This window comes from Acipenser ruthenus, chromosome 21, assembly GCF_902713425.1.
Source record: "Acipenser ruthenus chromosome 21, fAciRut3.2 maternal haplotype, whole genome shotgun sequence".
Lineage (NCBI taxonomy): Eukaryota > Metazoa > Chordata > Actinopteri > Acipenseriformes > Acipenseridae > Acipenser > Acipenser ruthenus.
The window spans coordinates 12,716,719-12,739,933 of NC_081209.1; the positions used below are offsets into that span (position 1 = coordinate 12,716,719).

The 23,215-nt window shown below is 44.3% G+C and overlaps 9 non-coding genes across 9 annotated transcripts; 6 read left to right on the forward strand and 3 right to left on the reverse strand.

The window, feature by feature from the left end:
• The first annotated feature begins 965 nt into the window (after positions 1-965).
• On the forward strand, positions 966-1,039 carry trnat-agu (transfer RNA threonine (anticodon AGU)). Its single transcript has one exon. It is a non-coding gene; the product is annotated as a tRNA-Thr (tRNA).
• Positions 1,040-1,197: 158 nt separating this feature from the next.
• trnas-gcu (transfer RNA serine (anticodon GCU)) lies at positions 1,198-1,279 on the reverse strand. The gene has a single exon. It is a non-coding gene; the product is annotated as a tRNA-Ser (tRNA).
• Positions 1,280-7,949: 6,670 nt separating this feature from the next.
• trnae-cuc (transfer RNA glutamic acid (anticodon CUC)) lies at positions 7,950-8,021 on the forward strand. Its single transcript has one exon. It is a non-coding gene; the product is annotated as a tRNA-Glu (tRNA).
• A 1,481-nt stretch (positions 8,022-9,502) lies between these two features.
• trnat-agu (transfer RNA threonine (anticodon AGU)) lies at positions 9,503-9,576 on the forward strand. The gene has a single exon. It is a non-coding gene; the product is annotated as a tRNA-Thr (tRNA).
• Positions 9,577-9,733: 157 nt separating this feature from the next.
• trnas-gcu (transfer RNA serine (anticodon GCU)) lies at positions 9,734-9,815 on the reverse strand. Its single transcript has one exon. It is a non-coding gene; the product is annotated as a tRNA-Ser (tRNA).
• Positions 9,816-11,487: 1,672 nt separating this feature from the next.
• On the forward strand, positions 11,488-11,559 carry trnae-cuc (transfer RNA glutamic acid (anticodon CUC)). Its single transcript has one exon. It is a non-coding gene; the product is annotated as a tRNA-Glu (tRNA).
• Positions 11,560-16,768: 5,209 nt separating this feature from the next.
• Positions 16,769-16,842, forward strand: trnat-agu (transfer RNA threonine (anticodon AGU)). The gene has a single exon. It is a non-coding gene; the product is annotated as a tRNA-Thr (tRNA).
• Positions 16,843-16,999: 157 nt separating this feature from the next.
• On the reverse strand, positions 17,000-17,081 carry trnas-gcu (transfer RNA serine (anticodon GCU)). Its single transcript has one exon. It is a non-coding gene; the product is annotated as a tRNA-Ser (tRNA).
• A 1,673-nt stretch (positions 17,082-18,754) lies between these two features.
• trnae-cuc (transfer RNA glutamic acid (anticodon CUC)) lies at positions 18,755-18,826 on the forward strand. Its single transcript has one exon. It is a non-coding gene; the product is annotated as a tRNA-Glu (tRNA).
• Positions 18,827-23,215: the final 4,389 nt, after the last annotated feature.

Sequence of the window (23,215 nt, forward strand, 5' to 3'; positions counted from 1 at the left end):
GAGGAAGAAACTGCGGTATGCTCAACTAGCCACTGAAGCGGAACAGCGAGGATGGAGAGTTCGGGTTTACCCAGTGGAAGTGGGTTGTCGAGGATTTGTGGCACACTCTACAACCCGGTTTCTCAGAGACGTCGGATTCAGTGGCCAAGAGTTGCGTCGCACAGTGAAGAACTTATCTGAAGCAGCAGAAAGGAGCAGCAACTGGCTGTGGTTGAGACGGAAAGATTCTGGCTGGGGACAGGTAAGTAAGCTGGGCTGAGTTGAGTGGGGGACGGAGGGGGGTGATGCTGGGACGCCAGAATCACCGTCGAGCCCTCTTGAGGTGTCGTGGGCTAGTCGACGAAACACTGAGGATGGAAGGTGCCCACTTGAAAACCCCAGAGATGTACCCTACTTAGCTCAATCCAGACGGTTGTCATGCTGATGCGCTGGGGAGGCCGCACTTTGGTTGATCCCCGGAGCCAGCATCGCAGCCGTTGTGTGTGCTGATGTGCCAGGGAGGCAAAATAAGCTGATCCCTGGAGCCAGCATTACACTTCAGCCATTAACACCAGACAGAAGGATATCTACATCATCATATGGAAGGAAACGTAAATGGATGGAGACACATATGGATCACATTAGTTTACTGTAAAGCTACGTCTTAGTTGGTGCTTATCTTGGCGAGAGCCGAGTTCAAATCAGCATGAAGTTTTAACATCTACTCTCGTGTAATGGAAATCATTATCTAGACAAAGAGGGTACAATCGGTCATATAAAATACAATGCAGATTCCGATATCTGAGGTCGGAAATTGTTTAATAACAAGTAATACGCATTTTCAAGTGTTTCAGATTAATTTCAGAAATGTTGCGCGCTTAATGTTACAGTCCTGCATTGCAGTAGAGAATGACAGTAAAGGCAATGATGTCCCTGATAGGTTTCATTTCACAGGTCTCTGACACATATTTCTTTGTGTGTGGCAGGGCGCCGTGGCTTAGATGGTTAAAGCACCTGTCTAGTAAACAGGAGATCCTGGGTTCAAATCCCAGCGGTGCCTTTGGTTATACTATTTTTCAGCAAAGTTTAGGCTGTTTTTGTGTTACTGTTGGGGAACATCTCTAACACAGACCAATACTGTCCTATAGTCGCAGGATAAACACTTTTGCCAAAAAAAAAGAGAACGAGGAACAGTAATAATAATAATAAAAAAAGCTACGACGAGGATGGGATTCGAACCCACGCGTGCAGAGCACAATGGATTAGCAGTCCATCGCCTTAACCACTCGGCCACCTCGTCCCCAAAAACCAGTTGCTCAAACCAAAGAGGATGAAACACTCACTATTTGTTCACAGCGCGGGTGTAGAAGCCGTTTAATCTCTCATAAGGAGCACACTTTATTATGGCAGTTCATTATGATTCATTGGCTGTCATTGTGTTGCAGGTGTGCATTTACACATTATTATTTTTTTATTATTATTTTGTGTTTATATACATGCGTGCTTGTTTTTTTATTTAAATCACGATATGATTTTGTATTTTCACTGCACGAATTATTATTGATTGTGTGTTTGGCTATTGTTTATTTTCACTAATTTTGAATCACGGCACTTGTGTGGAGTAGTGGTTAGCGCTCTGGACCCTTGACCGGAGGGTTGTGGGTTCAATCCCCAGTGGGGGACAATGATGTTGTACCCTTGAGCAAGGTACTTTACCTAGATTGCTCCAGTAAAAACCCAACTGTATAAATGGGTAACTGTATGTAAAAAATAATGTGATATCTGTATAATGTGATATCTTGTAACAATTGTAAGTCGCCCTGGATAAGGGCGTCTGCTAAGAAATAAATAATAGTAATAATAATAACTTGCCTAGACTGCCTCTCCACCTAATTGACAATTAATGTGTTGCTTTTAAAGCGCATTCCGCACGTGGTTCTTATTATTTTTAATTAAATAAATGGTTTTAAGAGACGGACAGATTGAGAGAGCAGAGCGAGCTCCAGGCAAAGAGACACGGGAACGCACAGCTGTGGAGACACGGACACAGAGGCGAGAAATTACCTGAGGGATCTGACCAAGGGACTTGTACAGCAGGTCGCTGCCGCTGAGAGACCCAACTCCGGAAGCAACTGAGAGGGAAGGCGTTGAGTTCGCTGTTTAAGGCGGATTGAGCATTTAGAGGGGAAGAGGCGAATATACCTCCCCCCTCGCTAAGTGAAGTGTGCAATCTTTTGCTGCTGTGTGTGTGCTTGCTGCATCGCCCTGCTTTCAACAATTTGGATTGCTTAGCCGAAGTTCTTTTATTTTGTTTTACTTTCTTAGAGAAACGTCTCCAGTGACGGCCCTCACTAACCAGAGCTGTTGTAGCCTATTCGAGTCTCAGCTAATGCCACCGTGGAACACAGAGAAGACGGCTTTGGGACTTTCTATTGTTGTAAACTTTTCTTATTGATTGCTGCTGTTAGACAATTACATTACGTTTGTTGCTGTAACCATTTCCAACGTTACTGATATTGATATATAGCAGGTTATTTCTGTAGCCGAACCTATATTTAAGTTGTGATAGCTACTCCTGTTATGGCTATAGCTATTTGCCCATTGTTGTTGCTATTGCTGTAGCTAAATCTATATTAGGCAATACCAACAGTGTCTGAGAAGCCAGTGAAGAGTCTTGGGAGATGGTACGACGGGGATCTAAAGGACACAGTTCGTGTGGGAGAAGTTAGACAACAAGCAGTGGAAGGGTTGAAGAGCATAGACAGCTGCGCTCTACCAGGTAAACTAAAACTCTGGTGCTTTCAGTTTGGTCTACTGCCAAGGTTGCTGTGGCCACTGACTGTGTACGAGGTTTCTTTGACAACAGTAGAGAAGCTGGAAGCTTTAATCAGTTCATACATCAGGAAATGGTTGGGAGTTCCACGCTGCCTCAGCAGAGTGGGACTTTATGGTAAAGGAATACTGCAGCTACCAGTCTCTGCTCTAACCGAGGAGTTTAAGTGCGCCAAGGTCAGACTGGAAATGACTTTAGTAGAGTCACGCGATAAATGCGTAAGGGAGGCAGCACCTGTGTTGAAAACTGGAAGAAAGTGGGCGGCAAAGAAAGCTGTGGAAGATGCAAAGGCTGCCCTTCGAATTGGTGATATCATGGGGCAAGTTCAGCATGGAAGAGGGGGTCTTGGTTTCAGTTCAACTCCTCCTACATGGCACAAGGCGGCCCCAGCTCAAAGGAGGAAGCTGGTAGTCAACGAGGTGCAAAAGCAGGAGGAGAGGATGAGGTGTATAAAGGCCATTTCCCAGGCCAAGCAGGGAGAATGGATGAGATGGGAGAGTGTGGAACAACGCAAGATTGGCTGGAAAGACCTATGGTCAATGGAACAGAGCAGGATCAGTTTCCTCATCAGGTCAACATATGATGTTCTCCCATCACCACAGAACCTAAGTTTTAACATCTACTCTCGTGTAATGGAAATCATGAAGATCTGGATACGTCCAGTGACTGCTGTGAATAGTGCAGCTGGCAACAAGGGAAAGACCTTGTGACAGCCTGGAGAGACAGCTGACAGGAGGAAAGAGACCCCATTGGGGCTGGTAAGGGTTAGCTACCCTTGTCGGCAGTATCCAGCTCTGTGTTTACAGGATGCTGGAGACACCCGCCCAAGGCTTCTAAGAAATTAAAGAGAAAAATACCCCTAGAGTCTGCGAGAGCGGGGGCGGAAGATGACTCAACGTTGGACAACACGGTTAACGACTTAGGAACGGAAACGGATATGAGTATGGAGAGTACTTCACAAAAGACTAGTTCAAGATCTGCAGTTAATAAAGACATGGAACTCCAGGTTTGTGTCTGCGGCTGGAGCAAGGCGACAACGGTCAGGGGTTTGAAGATTCATCAAGGGAGAATGAAATGCTTGAGGGAGAAGGGACAAGGGCCTCGCATTGATCAGTACTTCTTACGAAGTCAGTCAAGTCAGTCGAATGAAATCCAGCGACAGGAAGCAAACCACAGTTCGCAGGATATCAGCACCCCTGTCATAGATGTGAGGAGGACTTGCATGGACACAGTTAGTGATGAACCTAATGATCCTTGTGAACCCGGTCAGACAAACCAGCATAAGAGAGAAAAGAACCTCAACGGGCACAAGCCTGGAGTTAAATGGCCAAGAGCTTGTGAGAAAACTGCATGGGACACAGTAAACACAGATCTCTGCGTTGCATTGGAAAGATTAAGTGGAACAGTTGAAAAGAAGCTGGATAAATTTGGGGACATCATCTACGCATATGGAAGTGAGAGGTTTGGAGTTGAAAATAGGAAGGAAAAAGTACAAACTATTCCTGGAAAGTCTAGACGGCAGCAAGAGATTGAACGCTTAGTTAGAGAAAGGAGACAGCTGAGGAACCAATGGAGAAGAGCAGAACAAAGTCAGAAGGAGGGACTCAATCTCTTACAAAGGGTCATAAAAGATAAGCTTGCAACATTGCGCAGAGCTGAGCGCCTACGGAAACGCTACAAAAAGAAGGAGCGTGCGAGAGCTAACTTTTATAAAGACCCATTCAAATTTGTAAAGAAGTTATTCACCAGTGAGAAGAATGGCACACTAAAAGCATCTAAGGTTGAGCTGGAGAGATATTTGGAGGAAACACATACAGATTCAAAAAGGCAGGAGCCTATGTCAATTCCGTCAGACATCCCACCTATCAATCCACCAGAATACCAAATGGAGGACTGTGCACCTAAGTGGAAAGAAATAGAGCAAGCTGTGAAAAAAGCAAGGGCTTCATCATCTCCAGGGCCTAATGGAGTTCCGTACAGAGTGTACAAGAGTGCTTCAGGAGTTCTACGAATTCTGTGGAAATTGATGAAAGTGGCATGGGAAAAACAGGTTGTACCAAGAGCATGGCGCCGAGCAGGTGGAGTCTTTATACCTAAAGAAAAAGATTCTACAAGCATCAGTCAGTTTCGTCCCATTTCCCTATTAAACGTAGAAGGCAAGATTTTCTTCAGCATTATTGCTCAGAGATTGTCAGCTTACCTATTAAAGAACTGCTTCATTGACACTTCAATACAAAAAGCGGGCATTCCAGGTTTCCCAGGTTGCTTAGAACACATCAATGTGATCTGGCAACAAATTCAATCAGCTAAAAAGGAGAGGAAGGAGCTCCATGTGACATTCCTGGATTTGGCTAATGCATATGGTTCAGTGCCACATGAACTACTTTGGGCAGCATTTGATTTTTTCAGTGTACCGATGACAATAACAAATTTAGTGAAAGCCTATTTTGGAGATTTGCAATTCAGTTTTTCAACTTCAGAATTCAGCACTACATGGCAATGCCTAGAGGTTGGAATAATGGCAGGATGCACCATTTCTCCACTGGCTTTTACCATGGCAATGGAAGTAATCATTAGGGCATCAAAATGGGTAGTAGGAGGAGAGCGCTTGGCTTCTGGAATGCGACTACCACCAATTCGAGCATACATGGATGACATGACAACCATGACTACAACAGTAGCCTGCACTAATCGATTATTGGGCAAATTAACCAATAACATTGAATGGGCACGAATGCAATTCAAGCCCACTAAATCAAGGAGCATCTCTATAATTAAAGGCAAAGTAGTAGATAAAACATTCTTCATTAATGGTGAGGCAATACCAACAGTGTCTGAGAAGCCAGTGAAGAGTCTTGGGAGATGGTACGACGGGGATCTAAAGGACACAGTTCGTGTGGGAGAAGTTAGACAACAAGCAGTGGAAGGGTTGAAGAGCATAGACAGCTGCGCTCTACCAGGTAAACTAAAACTCTGGTGCTTTCAGTTTGGTCTACTGCCAAGGTTGCTGTGGCCACTGACTGTGTACGAGGTTTCTTTGACAACAGTAGAGAAGCTGGAAGCTTTAATCAGTTCATACATCAGGAAATGGTTGGGAGTTCCACGCTGCCTCAGCAGAGTGGGACTTTATGGTAAAGGAATACTGCAGCTACCAGTCTCTGCTCTAACCGAGGAGTTTAAGTGCGCCAAGGTCAGACTGGAAATGACTTTAGTAGAGTCACGCGATAAATGCGTAAGGGAGGCAGCACCTGTGTTGAAAACTGGAAGAAAGTGGGCGGCAAAGAAAGCTGTGGAAGATGCAAAGGCTGCCCTTCGAATTGGTGATATCATGGGGCAAGTTCAGCATGGAAGAGGGGGTCTTGGTTTCAGTTCAACTCCTCCTACATGGCACAAGGCGGCCCCAGCTCAAAGGAGGAAGCTGGTAGTCAACGAGGTGCAAAAGCAGGAGGAGAGGATGAGGTGTATAAAGGCCATTTCCCAGGCCAAGCAGGGAGAATGGATGAGATGGGAGAGTGTGGAACAACGCAAGATTGGCTGGAAAGACCTATGGTCAATGGAACAGAGCAGGATCAGTTTCCTCATCAGGTCAACATATGATGTTCTCCCATCACCACAGAACCTAAACCTCTGGGTAGGAGAGGATCCCTCATGTCCTTTGTGTTCATCACCTGCAACATTAAGGCACATTTTGACAGGATGTAAGGTGGCTCTTAGCCAAGGACGGTTTACTTGGCGCCATGACCAGGTGCTGCGATGTTTGGCCTTAGCATTGGAAGACAAGCGTAACATGACCAATAAGTTGTCACCTGTTCCATCAAAACATTACACACAAAAGACAACATTCCTCCGCCCAGGAGAGCAACCACCAAGAAAAGGTGTTAAAACCAATTCTCACCCAGGACAACTGGAAGCTGCTAGAGACTGGAAAATGCTGGCAGATGTTGGTCAACGGCTTATTTTTCCACCTGAGATTGCCACCACTAACCTTCGACCAGATATTGTCTTGTGGTCTGGATCAGCACGCCTTGTTCACCTGGTAGAGTTAACAGTGCCATGGGAGGATGCTGTAGATGAGGCGTATGAGAGGAAGAAACTGCGGTATGCTCAACTAGCCACTGAAGCGGAACAGCGAGGATGGAGAGTTCGGGTTTACCCAGTGGAAGTGGGTTGTCGAGGATTTGTGGCACACTCTACAACCCGGTTTCTCAGAGACGTCGGATTCAGTGGCCAAGAGTTGCGTCGCACAGTGAAGAACTTATCTGAAACAGCAGAGAGGAGCAGCAACTGGCTGTGGTTGAGACGGAAAGATTCTGGCTGGGGACAGGTAAGTAAGCTGGGCTGAGTTGAGTGGGGGACGGAGGGGGGTGATGCTGGGACGCCAGAATCACCGTCGAGCCCTCTTGAGGTGTCGTGGGCTAGTCGACGAAACACTGAGGATGGAAGGTGCCCACTTGAAAACCCCAGAGATGTACCCTACTTAGCTCAATCCAGACGGTTGTCATGCTGATGCGCTGGGGAGGCCGCACTTTGGTTGATCCCCGGAGCCAGCATCGCAGCCGTTGTGTGTGCTGATGCGCCAGGGAGGCAAAATAAGCTGATCCCTGGAGCCAGCATTACACTTCAGCCATTAACACCAGACAGAAGGATATCTACATCATCATATGGAAGGAAACGTAAATGGATGGAGACACATATGGATCACATTAGTTTACTGTAAAGCTACGTCTTAGTTGGTGCTTATCTTGGCGAGAGCCGAGTTCAAATCAGCATGAAGTTTTAACATCTACTCTCGTGTAATGGAAATCTTGAATTGTGATAATCATTGTGAATACTGCTGCTATTGATCCAACTATTCTTGTTATTGCGACCAATATTTCGCTTTTATGTTTTATATATGTGCTTGGCCATTTTAGTATATTTTAATCTGATTGTTTTAATAATTTAAATGAATCCCTTTCATGATTTATTGTCTGGCTTCCTTGTCCGCATTTCCACGGTGTTGCTACCCCGGTATTACGAACCTGTCCTAGTGACACCTGTAACAATTGCGCAGGGCCTGGGGGCTGTTCCGTTTTTGATGCGACAGCGTTGATAGCAAAGAAATTCCTGGCCAGCCGTACAAACTCCTTCAGCAACGTCCCTGGTGGTCTAGTGGTTAGGATTCGGCGCACTCACCGCCGCGGCCCGGGTTCGATTCCCGGTCAGGGAAGTTCTTTTATGCCTATTATTATTCCGATTAAAACCACTCTCTTACTCTTCATTAATCAGATGTAGATATGTCTAATTCTTGGCTGTGCCCCGACTGCATTCAATTAAAAGCGCATCCTTTATATTATTATTATAGAGACTTTGCACATTGATTCACAACCCCTTTTGGCATTATCTTCTTCTCAGACTGCAGAAAAGGAGTTTACAATTGCTCGTTACAAGCGAGAGGACAGCTGTAGTCTAACGACCCCCCTCTACACAATCACACAGTTAACACAATAAGTACCGACTAAAAAGAGTCACGGGATTATCCTACGCACCCTCTCATTCAGTGCTCCAGTGCTGTGACGCGCAGCAAATCGGTAGGTGCGTTCAAGTACCTGTAACTCAAAAACGGAAAGAGCTAGGCACGCAGTCCACATACCAAACGAAAGAGGAGGCTCCACGATTTCCCGTGATATCTAACACGCCCAGGTGTCTTGTTCCTAGAATAAACTACAGCGTCCAGAATACAGTGGTGCCTTCACTTGCTAGGAGACAGCTGTGCGCATTGGGCGTCTTATCCATCTTGCATAAACAACACATTATGCCAAACGATGGCTAGAGGTAAAGGAAAAGCAAAATAAAGTGTTCCTATACACATTTTTATTCATTCATTTTCTCCACGTGTTAGTTATTTGTCGTTTTATTGCTGTGGTCTGGTCGTGTCCTTATGAGGGTCAAATGGAGGAATTTGTATTTGAAAGTGTATTTTCAGTTGTAAAGATGCAACGTGTTTGTTTCTTATTTTAAATGAGCAATGCCGATGTTATTAAAACAGTTTCTAAATCTACATGTGTAATACATATATTGTCAATGAACATGTGTCTTATTTGAATGTGAGCAGTGTTTGTGGTGCACGATTGGGTACTGATAGTGCAGTTTTCGAGACCTGCTGCCAGTATGAACCAAGAAATGAAATGTCGCATTTTGGATTCAAACTGGAGAAACTGATGTTTGTTGAAGGACTGTGTGCAATCAGAACGGGGAGAAAGCCTTGCGGTCCAGGGGTTGTCAGCAGTAGGGGATTTAACACCTGGGAGCTGAGGATGTTACAGCCATTCATCTCCAGGGTGCTCAGCAGAGGTTCCATGTTGTAAAGGTTAGCACTCTGGACTCTGAATCCAGCCTTCCGAGTTCAAGTCTCGGTGTGACCTCAATTTAACCATATGTTTTGATCATGTGAACTACCAAATGTCATATATCTAGACAAAGAGGGTACAATCGGTCATATAAAATACAATGCAGATTCCGATATCTGAGGTCGGAAATTGTTTAATAACAAGTAATACGCATTTTCAAGTGTTTCAGATTAATTTCAGAAATGTCGTGCGGTTAATTTTACAGTCCTGCATTGCAGTAGAGAATGACAGTAAAGGCAATAATGTCCCTGATAGGTTTCATTTCACAGGTCTCTGACACATATTTCTGTGCGTGTGGCAGGGCGCCGTGGCTTAGATGGTTAAAGCGCCTGTCTAGTAAACAGGAGATCCTGGGTTCAAATCCCAGCGGTGCCTTTGGTTATACTATTTTTCAGCAAAGTTTAGGCTGTTTTTGTGTTACTGTTGGGGAACATCTCTAACACAGACCAATACTGTCCTATAGTCGCAGGATAAACACTTTTGCCAAAAAAAAGAGAACTAGAAACAGTAATAATAATAAAAGAAAAAGCTACGACGAGGATGGGATTCGAACCCACGCGTGCAGAGCACAATGGATTAGCAGTCCATCGCCTTAACCACTCGGCCACCTCGTCCACAAAAACCAGTTGCTCAAACCAAAGAGGATGAAACACTCACTATTTGTTCACAGCGCGGGTGTAGAAGCCGTCTAATCTCTCCTAAGGAGCACACTTTATTATGGCAGTTCATTATGATTCATTGTCTGTCATTGTGTTGCAGGTGTGCATTTACACTTTATTATTTTCTTTTTTTATTTTGTCTTTATATACATGCGTACTTGTTTTTTTTATTTAAATCACGATATGATTTTGTATTTTCACTGCACGATTTATTATTGATTGTGTGTTTGGCTATTGTTTATTTTCACTAATTTTGAATCACGGCACTTGTGTGGAGTAGTGTTTAGAGCTCTGGAACCTTGACCGGAGGGTTGTGGGTTTAATCCCCAGTGGGGGACAATGCTGTTGTACCCTTGAGCAAGGTACTTTACCTAGATTGCTCTAGTAAAAACCCAACTGTATAAATGGGTAACTGTATGTAAAAATAATGTGATATCTGTATAATGTATAATGTGATATCTTGTAACAATTGTAAGTCGCCCTGGATAAGGGCGTCTGCTAAGAAATAAATAATTGTAATAATAATAACTTGCCTAGACAGCCTCTCCACCTAATTGACAATTAATGTGTTGCTTTTAAAGCGCATTCCGCACGTGGGTCTTATTATTTTTAATTAAATAAATGGTTTTAAGAGACGGACAGATTAAGAGAGCAGAGCGAGCTCTAGGCAAAGAGACACGGGAACGCACAGCTGTGGAGACACGGACACAGAGGAGAGAAATTACCTGAGGGATCTGACCAAGGGACTTGTACAGCAGGTCGCTGCCTCTGAGAGACCCAACTCCGGAAGCAACTGAGAGGGAAGGCGTTGAGTTCGCTGTTTAAGGTGGATTGAGCATTTAGAGGGGAAGAGGCGAATATACCTCCCCCCTCGCTAAGTGAAGTGTGCAATCTTTTGCTGCTGTGTGTGTGCTTGCTGCATCGCCCTGCTTTCAACAATTTGGATTGCTTAGCCGAAGTTCTTTCATTTAGTTTTACTTTCTTAGAGAAACGTCTCCAGTGACGGCCCTCACTAACCAGAGCTGTTGTAGCCTATTCGAGTCTCAGCTAATGCCACCGTGGAACACAGAGAAGACGGCTTTGGGACTTTCTATTGTTGTAAACTTTTCTTATTGATTGCTGCTGTTAGACAATTACATTACGTTTGTTGCTGTAACCATTTCCAACGTTACTGATATTGATATATAGCAGGTTATTTCTGTAGCCGAACCTATATTTAAGTTGAGATATCTACTCCTGTTATGGCTATAGCTATTTGCCCATTGTTGTTGCTATTGCTGTAGCTAAATCTATATTTGAATTGTGATAATCATTGTGAATACTGCTGCTATTGATCCAACTATTCTTGTTATTGCGACCAATATTTCGTTTTTATGTTTTATATATGTGCTTGGCCATTTTAGTATATTTTAATCTGATTGTTTTAATAATTTAAATGAATCCCTTTCATGATTTATTGTCTGGCTTCCTTGTCTGCATTTCCACGGTGTTGCTACCCCGGTATTACGAACCTGTCCTAGTGACACCTGTAACAATTGCGCAGGGCCTGGGGGCTGTTCCGTTTTTGATGCGACAGCGTTGATAGCAAAGAAATTCCTGGCCAGCCGTACAAACGCCTTCAGCAACGTCCCTGGTGGTCTAGTGGTTAGGATTCGGTGCTCTCACCGCCGCGGCCCGGGTTCGATTCCCGGTCAGGGAAGTTCTTTTATGCCTATTATTCCGATTAAAACCACTCTCTTACTCTTCATTAATCAGATGTAGATATGTCTAATTCTTGTCTGTGGCCCGACTGCATTCAATTAAAAGCGCATCCTTTATATTATTATTATAGAGACTTTGCACATTGATTCACACCCCCTTTTGGCATTATCTTCTTCTCAGACTGCAGAAAAGGAGTTTACAATTGCTCGTTACAAGCGAGAGGACAGCTGTAGTCTAACGACCCCCCTCTACACAATCACACAGTTAACACAATAAGTACCGACTAAAAAGAGTCACAGGATTATCCTACGCACCCTCTCATTCAGTGCTCCAGTGTTGTGACGCGCAGCAAAACGGTAGGTGCGTTCAAGTACCTGTAACTCAAAAACGGAAAGAGCTAGGCACGCAGTCCACATACCAAACGAAAGAGGAGGCTCCACGATTTCCCGTGATATCTAACACGCCCAGGTGTCTTGTTCCTAGAATAAACTACAGCGTCCAGAATACAGTGGTGCCTTCACTTGCTAGGAGACAGCTGTGCGCATTGGGCGTCTTATCCATCTTGCATAAACAACACATTATGCCAAACGATGGCTAGAGGTAAAGGAAAAGCAAAATAAAGTGTTCCTATACACATTTTTATTCATTCATTTACTCCACGTGTTAGTTATATGTCGTTTTATTGCTGGGGTCCGGTCGTGTCCTTATGAGGGTCAAATGGAGGAATTTGTATTTGAAAGTGTATTTTCACTTGTAAAGATGCAACGTGTTTAATTGTTAAGCAAATGTTTCTTATTTTAAATGAGCAATGTCGATGTTATTAAAACAGTTTCTAAATCTACATGTGTAATACATATATTGTCAATGAACATGTGTCTTATTTGAATGTGAGCAGTGTTTGTGGTGCACGATTGGGTGCTGATAGTGCAGTTTTCGAGACCTGCTGCCAGTATGAACCAAGAAATGAAACGTCGCATTTTGGATTCAAACTGGAGAAACTGATGTTTGTTGAAGGACTGTGTGCAATCAGAACGGGGAGAAAGCCTTGCGGTCCAGGGGTTGTCAGCAGTAGGGGATTTAACACCTGGGAGCTGAGGATATTACAGCCATTCATCTCCAGGGTGCTCAGCAGAGGTTCCATGTTGTAAAGGTTAGCACTCTGGACTCTGAATCCATCCATCCGAGTTCAAGTCTCGGTGTGACCTCAATTTAACCATATGTTTTGATCATGTGAACTACCAAATGTCAGGGACAAGGGCCTCGCATTGATCAGTACTTCTTACGAAGTCAGTCAAGTCAGTCGAATGAAATCCAGCGACAGGAAGCAAACCACAGTTCGCAGGATATCAGCACCCCTGTCATAGATGTGAGGAGGACTTGCATGGACACAGTTAGTGATGAACCTAATGATCCTTGTGAACCCGGTCAGACAAACCAGCATAAGAGAGAAAAGAACCTCAACGGGCACAAGCCTGGAGTTAAATGGCCAAGAGCTTGTGAGAAAACTGCATGGGACACAGTAAACACAGATCTCTGCGTTGCATTGGAAAGATTAAGTGGAACAGTTGAAAAGAAGCTGGATAAATTTGGGGACATCATCTACGCATATGGAAGTGAGAGGTTTGGAGTTGAAAAAAGGAAGGAAAAAGTACAAACTATTCCTGGAAAGTCTAGACGGCAGCAGGAGATTGAACGCTTAGTTAGAGAAAGGAGACAGCTGAGGAACCAATGGAGAAGAGCAGAACAAAGTCAGAAGGAGGGACTCAATCTCTTACAAAGGGTCATAAAAGATAAGCTTGCAACATTGCGCAGAGCTGAGCGCCTACGGAAACGCTACAAAAAGAAGGAGCGTGCGAGAGCTAACTTTTATAAAGACCCATTCAAATTTGTAAAGAAGTTATTCACCAGTGAGAAGAATGGCACACTAAAAGCATCTAAGGTTGAGCTGGAGAGATATTTGGAGGAAACACATACAGATTCAAAAAGGCAGGAGCCTATGTCAATTCCATCAGACATCCCACCTATCAATCCACCAGAATACCAAATGGAGGACTGTGCACCTAAGTGGAAAGAAATAGAGCAAGCTGTGAAAAAAGCAAGGGCTTCATCATCTCCAGGGCCTAATGGAGTTCTGTAGAGAGTGTACAAGAGTGCTTCAGGAGTTCTACGAATTCTGTGGAAATTGATAAAAGTGGCATGGGAAAAACAGGTTGTACCAAGAGCATGGCGCCGAGCACGTGGAGTCTTTATACCTAAAGAAAAAGATTCTACAAGCATCAGTCAGTTTCGTCCCATTTCCCTATTAAACGTAGAAGGCAAGATTTTCTTCAGCATTATTGCTCAGAGATTGTCAGCTTACCTATTAAAGAACTGCTTCATTGACACTTCAATACAAAAAGTGGGCATTCCAGGTTTCCCAGGTTGCTTAGAACACATCAATGTGATCTGGCAACAAATTCAATCAGCTAAAAAGGAGAGGAAGGAGCTCCATGTGACATTCCTGGATTTGGCTAATGCATATGGTTCAGTGCCACATGAACTACTTTGGGCAGCATTTGATTTTTTCAGTGTACCGATGACAATAACAAATTTAGTGAAAGCCTATTTTGGAGATTTGCAATTCAGTTTTTCAACTTCAGAATTCAGCACTACATGGCAATGCCTAGAGGTTGGAATAATGGCAGGATGCACCATTTCTCCACTGGCTTTTACCATGGCAATGGAAGTAATCATTAGGGCATCAAAATGGGTAGTAGGAGGAGAGCGCTTGGCTTCTGGAATGCGACTACCACCAATTCGAGCATACATGGATGACATGACAACCATGACTACAACAGTAGCCTGCACTAATCGATTATTGGGCAAATTAACCAATAACATTGAATGGGCACGAATGCAATTCAAGCCCACTAAATCAAGGAGCATCTCTATAATTAAAGGCAAAGTAGTAGATAAAACATTCTTCATTAATGGTGAGGCAATACCAACAGTGTCTGAGAAGCCAGTGAAGAGTCTTGGGAGATGGTACGACGGGGATCTAAAGGACACAGTTCGTGTTGGAGAAGTTAGACAACAAGCAGTGGAAGGGTTGAAGAGCATAGACAGCTGCGCTCTACCAGGTAAACTAAAACTCTGGTGCTTTCAGTTTGGTCTACTGCCGAGGTTGCTGTGGCCACTGACTGTGTACGAGGTTTCTTTGACAACAGTAGAGAAGTTGGAAGCTTTAATCAGTTCATACATCAGGAAATGGTTGGGAGTTCCACGCTGCCTCAGCAGAGTGGGACTTTATGGTAAAGGAATACTGCAGCTACCAGTCTCTGCTCTAACCGAGGAGTTTAAGTGCGCCAAGGTCAGACTGGAAATGACTTTAGTAGAGTCACGCGATAAATGCGTAAGGGAGGCAGCACCTGTGTTGAAAACTGGAAGAAAGTGGGCGGCAAAGAAAGCTGTGGAAGATGCAAAGGCTGCCCTTCGAATTGGTGATATCATGGGGCAAGTTCAGCATGGAAGAGGGGGTCTTGGTTTCAGTTCAACTCCTCCTACATGGCACAAGGCGGCCCCAGCTCAAAGGAGGAAGCTGGTAGTCAACGAGGTGCAAAAGCAGGAGGAGAGGATGAGGTGTATAAAGGCCATTTCCCAGGCCAAGCAGGGAAAATGGATGAGATGGGAGAGTGTGGAACAACGCAAGATTGGCTGGAAAGACCTATGGTCAATGGAACAGAGCAGGATCAGTTTCCTCATCAGGTCAACATATGATGTTCTCCCATCACCACAGAACCTAAACCTCTGGGTAGGAGAGGATCCCTCATGTCCTTTGTGTTCATCACCTGCAACATTAAGGCACATTTTGACAGGATGTAAGGTGGCTCTTAGCCAAGGACGGTTTACTTGGCGCCATGACCAGGTGCTGCAATGTTTGGCCTTAGCATTGGAAGACAAGCGTAACATGACCAATAAGTTGTCACCTGTTCCATCAAAACATTACACACAAAAGACAACATTCCTCCGCCCAGGAGAGCAACCACCAAGAAAAGGTGTTAAAACCAATTCTCGCCCAGGACAACTGGAAGCTGCTAGAGACTGGAAAATGCTGGCAGATGTTGGTCAGCGGCTTATTTTTCCACCTGAGATTGCCACCACTAACCTTCGACCAGATATTGTCTTGTGGTCTGGATCAGCACGCCTTGTTCACCTGGTAGAGTTAACAGTGCCATGGGAGGATGCTGTAGATGAGGCGTATGAGAGGAAGAAACTGCGGTATGCTCAACTAGCCACTGAAGCGGAACAGCGAGGATGGAGAGTTCGGGTTTACCCAGTGGAAGTGGGTTGTCGAGGATTTGTGGCACACTCTACAACCCGGTTTCTCAGAGACGTCGGATTCAGTGGCCAAGAGTTGCGTCGCACAGTGAAGAACTTATCTGAAGCAGCAGAAAGGAGCAGCAACTGGCTGTGGTTGAGACGGAAAGATTCTGGCTGGGGACAGGTAAGTAAGCTGGGCTGAGTTGAGTGGGGGACGGAGGGGGGAGATGCTGGGACGCCAGAATCACCGTCGAGCCCTCTTGAGGTGTCGTGGGCTAGTCGATGAAACACTGAGGATGGAAGGTGCCCACTTGAAAACCCCAGAGATGTACCCTACTTAGCTCAATCCAGACGGTTGTCATGCTGATGCGCTGGGGAGGCCGCACTTTGGTTGATCCCCGGAGCCAGCATCGCAGCCGTTGTGTGTGCTGATGCGCCAGGGAGGCAAAATAAGCTGATCCCTGGAGCCAGCATTACACTTCAGCCATTAACACCAGACAGAAGGATATCTACATCATCATATGGAAGGAAACGTAAATGGATGGAGACACATATGGATCACATTAGTTTACTGTAAAGCTACGTCTTAGTTGGTGCTTATCTTGGCGAGAGCCGAGTTCAAATCAGCATGAAGTTTTAACATCTACTCTCGTGTAATGGAAATCATTATCTAGACAAAGAGGGTACAATCGGTCATATAAAATACAATGCAGATTCCGATATCTGAGGTCGGAAATTGTTTAATAACAAGTAATACGCATTTTCAAGTGTTTCAGATTAATTTCAGAAATGTCGCGCGCTTAATTTTACAGTCCTGCATTGCAGTAGAGAATGACAGTAAAGGCAATAATGTCCCTGATAGGTTTCATTTCACAGGTCTCTGACACATATTTCTTTGCGTGTGGCAGGGCGCCGTGGCTTAGATGGTTAAAGCGCCTGTCTAGTAAACAGGAGATCCTGGGTTCAAATCCCAGCGGTGCCTTTGGTTATACTATTTTTCAGCAAAGTTTAGCCTGTTTTTGTGTTACTGTTGGGGAACATCTCTAACACAGACCAATACTGTCCTATAGTCGCAGGATAAACACTTTTGCCAAAAAAAAGAGAACGAGAAACAGTAATAATAATAAATGAAAAAGCTACGACGAGGATGGGATTCGAACCCACGCGTGCAGAGCACAATGGATTAGCAGTCCATCGCCTTAACCACTCGGCACCCTCGTCCCCAAAAACCAGTTGCTCAAACCAAAGAGGATGAAACACTCACTATTTGTTCACAGCGCGGGTGTAGAAGCCGTCTAATCTCTCCTAAGGAGCACACTTTATTATGGCAGTTCATTATGATTCATTGTCTGTCATTGTGTTGCAGGTGTGCATTTACACTTTATTATTTTCTTTTTTTATTTTGTGTTTATATACATGCGTGCTTGTTTTTTTTTAATTTAAATCACGATATGATTTTGTATTTTCACTGCACGATTTATTATTGATTGTGTGTTTGGCTATTGTTTATTTTCACTAATTTTGAATCACGGCACTTGTGTGGAGTAGTGTTTAGAGCTCTGGAACATTGACCGGAGAGTTGTGGGTTTAATCCCCAGTGGGGGACAATGCTGTTGTACCCTTGAGCAAGGTACTTTACCTAGATTGCTCCAGTAAAAACCCAACTATATAAATGGGTAACTGTATGTAAAAATAATGTGATATCTGTATAATGTATAATGTGATATCTTGTAACAATTGTAAGTCGCCCTGGATAAGGGCGTCTGCTAAGAAATAAATAATAGTAATAATAATAACTTGCCTAGACTGCCTCTCCACCTAATTGACAATTAATATGTTGCTTTTAAAGCGCATTCCGCACGTGGGTCTTATTATTTTTAATTAAATAAATAGTTTTAAGAGACGGACAGATTGAGAGAGCAGAGCGAGCTCCAGGCAAAGAGACACGGGAACGCACAGCTGTGGAGACACGGACACAGAGGCGAGAAATTACCTGAGGGATCTGACCAAGGGACTTGTACAGCAGGTCGCTGCCGCTGAGAGACCCAACTCCGGAAGCAACTGAGAGGGAAGGCGTTGAGTTCGCTGTTTAAGGCGGATTGAGCATTTAGAGGGGAAGAGGCGAATATACCTCCCCCCTCGCTAAGTGAAGTGTGCAATCTTTTGCTGCTGTGTGTGTGCTTGCTGCATCGCCCTGCTTTCAACAATTTGGATTGCTTAGCCGAAGTTCTTTTATTTTGTTTTACTTTCTTAGAGAAACGTCTTCAGTGACGGCCCTCACTAACCAGAGCTGTTGTAGCCTATTCGAGTCTCAGCTAATGCCACCGTGGAACACAGAGAAGACGGCTTTGGGACTTTCTATTGTTGTAAACTTTTCTTATTGATTGCTGCTGTTACACAATTACATTACGTTTGTTGCCTTAACCATTTCCAACGTTACTGATATTGATATATAGCAGGTTATTTCTGTAGCCGAACCTATATTTAAGTTGTGATAGCTACTCCTGTTATGGCTATAGCTATTTGCCCATTGTTGTTGCTATTGCTGTAGCTAAATCTATATTTGAATTGTGATAATCATTGTGAATACTGCTGCTATTGATCCAACTATTCTTGTTATTGCGACCAATATTTCGTTTTTATGTTTTATGTATGTGCTTGGCCATTTTAGTATATTTTAATCTGATTGTTTTAATAATTTAAATGAATCCCTTTCATGATTTATTGTCTGGCTTCCTTGTCTGCATTTCCACGGTGTTGCTACCCCGGTATTACGAACCTGTCCTAGTGACACCTGTAACAATTGCACAGGGGCTGGGGGCTGTTCCGTTTTTGATGCGACAGCGTTGATAGCAAAGAAATTCCTGGCAGGCGTACAAACTCCTTCAGCAACGTCCCTGGTGGTCTAGTGGTTAGGATTCGGCGCTCTCACCGCCGCGGCCCGGGTTCGATTCCCGGTCAGGGAAGTTCTTTTATGCCTATTATTATTCCGATTAAAACCACTCTCTTACTCTTCATTAATCAGATGTAGATATGTCAAATTCTTGGCTGTGGCCCGACTGCATTCAATTAAAAGCGCATCCTTTATATTATTATTAAAGAGACTTTGCACATTGATTCACAACCCCTTTTGGCATTATCTTCTTCTCAGACTGCAGAAAAGGAGTTTACAATTGCTCGTTACAAGCGAGAGGACAGCTGTAGTCTCACGACCCCCCTCTACACAATCACACAGTTAACACAATAAGTACCGACTAAAAAGGGTCACGGGATTATCCTACGCACCCTCTCATTCAGTGCTCCAGTGTTGTGACGCGCAGCAAAACGGTAGGTGCGTTCAAGTACCTGTAACTCAAAAACGGAAAGAGCTAGGCACGCAGTCCACATACCAAACGAAAGAGGAGGCTCCGCGATTTCCCGTGATATCTAACACGCCCAGGTGTCTTGTTCCTAGAATAAACTACAGCGTCCAGAATACAGTGGTGCCTTCACTTGCTAGGAGACAGCTGTGCGCATTGGGCGTCTTATCCATCTTGCATAAACAACACATTATGCCAAACGATGGCTAGAGGTAAAGGAAAAGCAAAATAAAGTGTTCCTATACACATTTTTATTCATTCATTTACTCCACGTGTTAGTTATATGTCGTTTTATTGCTGGGGTCCGGTCGTGTCCTTATGAGGGTCAAATGGAGGAATTTGTATTTGAAAGTGTATTTTCACTTGTAAAGATGCAACGTGTTTAATTGTTAAGCAAATGTTTCTTATTTTAAATGAGCAATGTCGATGTTATTAAAACAGTTTCTAAATCTACATGTGTAATACATATATTGTCAATGAACATGTGTCTTATTTGAATGTGAGCAGTGTTTGTGGTGCACGATTGGGTGCTGATAGTGCAGTTTTCGAGACCTGCTGCCAGTATGAACCAAGAAATGAAACGTCGCATTTTGGATTCAAACTGGAGAAACTGATGTTTGTTGAAGGACTGTGTGCAATCAGAACGGGGAGAAAGCCTTGCGGTCCAGGGGTTGTCAGCAGTAGGGGATTTAACACCTGGGAGCTGAGGATATTACAGCCATTCATCTCCAGGGTGCTCAGCAGAGGTTCCATGTTGTAAAGGTTAGCACTCTGGACTCTGAATCCAGCCATCCGAGTTCAAGTCTCGGTGTGACCTCAATTTAACCATATGTTTTGATCATGTGAACTACCAAATGTCAGGGACAAGGGCCTCGCATTGATCAGTACTTCTTACGAAGTCAGTCAAGTCAGTCGAATGAAATCCAGCGACAGGAAGCAAACCACAGTTCGCAGGATATCAGCACCCCTGTCATAGATGTGAGGAGGACTTGCATGGACACAGTTAGTGATGAACCTAATGATCCTTGTGAACCCGGTCAGACAAACCAGCATAAGAGAGAAAAGACCCTCAACGGGCACAAGCCTGGAGTTAAATGGCCAAGAGCTTGTGAGAAAACTGCATGGGACACAGTAAACACAGATCTCTGCGTTGCATTGGAAAGATTAAGTGGAACAGTTGAAAAGAAGCTGGATAAATTTGGGGACATCATCTACGCATATGGAAGTGAGAGGTTTGGAGTTGAAAAAAGGAAGGAAAAAGTACAAACTATTCCTGGAAAGTCTAGACGGCAGCAGGAGATTGAACGCTTAGTTAGAGAAAGGAGACAGCTGAGGAACCAATGGAGAAGAGCAGAACAAAGTCAGAAGGAGGGACTCAATCTCTTACAAAGGGTCATAAAAGATAAGCTTGCAACATTGCGCAGAGCTGAGCGCCTACGGAAACGCTACAAAAAGAAGGAGCGTGCGAGAGCTAACTTTTATAAAGACCCATTCAAATTTGTAAAGAAGTTATTCACCAGTGAGAAGAATGGCACACTAAAAGCATCTAAGGTTGAGCTGGAGAGATATTTGGAGGAAACACATACAGATTCAAAAAGGCAGGAGCCTATGTCAATTCCATCAGACATCCCACCTATCAATCCACCAGAATACCAAATGGAGGACTGTGCACCTAAGTGGAAAGAAATAGAGCAAGCTGTGAAAAAAGCAAGGGCTTCATCATCTCCAGGGCCTAATGGAGTTCTGTAGAGAGTGTACAAGAGTGCTTCAGGAGTTCTACGAATTCTGTGGAAATTGATAAAAGTGGCATGGGAAAAACAGGTTGTACCAAGAGCATGGCGCCGAGCACGTGGAGTCTTTATACCTAAAGAAAAAGATTCTACAAGCATCAGTCAGTTTCGTCCCATTTCCCTATTAAACGTAGAAGGCAAGATTTTCTTCAGCATTATTGCTCAGAGATTGTCAGCTTACCTATTAAAGAACTGCTTCATTGACACTTCAATACAAAAAGTGGGCATTCCAGGTTTCCCAGGTTGCTTAGAACACATCAATGTGATCTGGCAACAAATTCAATCAGCTAAAAAGGAGAGGAAGGAGCTCCATGTGACATTCCTGGATTTGGCTAATGCATATGGTTCAGTGCCACATGAACTACTTTGGGCAGCATTTGATTTTTTCAGTGTACGATGACAATAACAAATTTAGTGAAAGCCTATTTTGGAGATTTGCAATTCAGTTTTTCAACTTCAGAATTCAGCACTACATGGCAATGCCTAGAGGTTGGAATAATGGCAGGATGCACCATTTCTCCACTGGCTTTTACCATGGCAATGGAAGTAATCATTAGGGCATCAAAATGGGTAGTAGGAGGAGAGCGCTTGGCTTCTGGAATGCGACTACCACCAATTCGAGCATACATGGATGACATGACAACCATGACTACAACAGTAGCCTGCACTAATCGATTATTGGGCAAATTAACCAATAACATTGAATGGGCACGAATGCAATTCAAGCCCACTAAATCAAGGAGCATCTCTATAATTAAAGGCAAAGTAGTAGATAAAACATTCTTCATTAATGGTGAGGCAATACCAACAGTGTCTGAGAAGCCAGTGAAGAGTCTTGGGAGATGGTACGACGGGGATCTAAAGGACACAGTTCGTGTTGGAGAAGTTAGACAACAAGCAGTGGAAGGGTTGAAGAGCATAGACAGCTGCGCTCTACCAGGTAAACTAAAACTCTGGTGCTTTCAGTTTGGTCTACTGCCGAGGTTGCTGTGGCCACTGACTGTGTACGAGGTTTCTTTGACAACAGTAGAGAAGTTGGAAGCTTTAATCAGTTCATACATCAGGAAATGGTTGGGAGTTCCACGCTGCCTCAGCAGAGTGGGACTTTATGGTAAAGGAATACTGCAGCTACCAGTCTCTGCTCTAACCGAGGAGTTTAAGTGCGCCAAGGTCAGACTGGAAATGACTTTAGTAGAGTCACGCGATAAATGCGTAAGGGAGGCAGCACCTGTGTTGAAAACTGGAAGAAAGTGGGCGGCAAAGAAAGCTGTGGAAGATGCAAAGGCTGCCCTTCGAATTGGTGATATCATGGGGCAAGTTCAGCATGGAAGAGGGGGTCTTGGTTTCAGTTCAACTCCTCCTACATGGCACAAGGCGGCCCCAGCTCAAAGGAGGAAGCTGGTAGTCAACGAGGTGCAAAAGCAGGAGGAGAGGATGAGGTGTATAAAGGCCATTTCCCAGGCCAAGCAGGGAAAATGGATGAGATGGGAGAGTGTGGAACAACGCAAGATTGGCTGGAAAGACCTATGGTCAATGGAACAGAGCAGGATCAGTTTCCTCATCAGGTCAACATATGATGTTCTCCCATCACCACAGAACCTAAACCTCTGGGTAGGAGAGGATCCCTCATGTCCTTTGTGTTCATCACCTGCAACATTAAGGCACATTTTGACAGGATGTAAGGTGGCTCTTAGCCAAGGACGGTTTACTTGGCGCCATGACCAGGTGCTGCAATGTTTGGCCTTAGCATTGGAAGACAAGCGTAACATGACCAATAAGTTGTCACCTGTTCCATCAAAACATTACACACAAAAGACAACATTCCTCCGCCCAGGAGAGCAACCACCAAGAAAAGGTGTTAAAACCAATTCTCGCCCAGGACAACTGGAAGCTGCTAGAGACTGGAAAATGCTGGCAGATGTTGGTCAGCGGCTTATTTTTCCACCTGAGATTGCCACCACTAACCTTCGACCAGATATTGTCTTGTGGTCTGGATCAGCACGCCTTGTTCACCTGGTAGAGTTAACAGTGCCATGGGAGGATGCTGTAGATGAGGCGTATGAGAGGAAGAAACTGCGGTATGCTCAACTAGCCACTGAAGCGGAACAGCGAGGATGGAGAGTTCGGGTTTACCCAGTGGAAGTGGGTTGTCGAGGATTTGTGGCACACTCTACAACCCGGTTTCTCAGAGACGTCGGATTCAGTG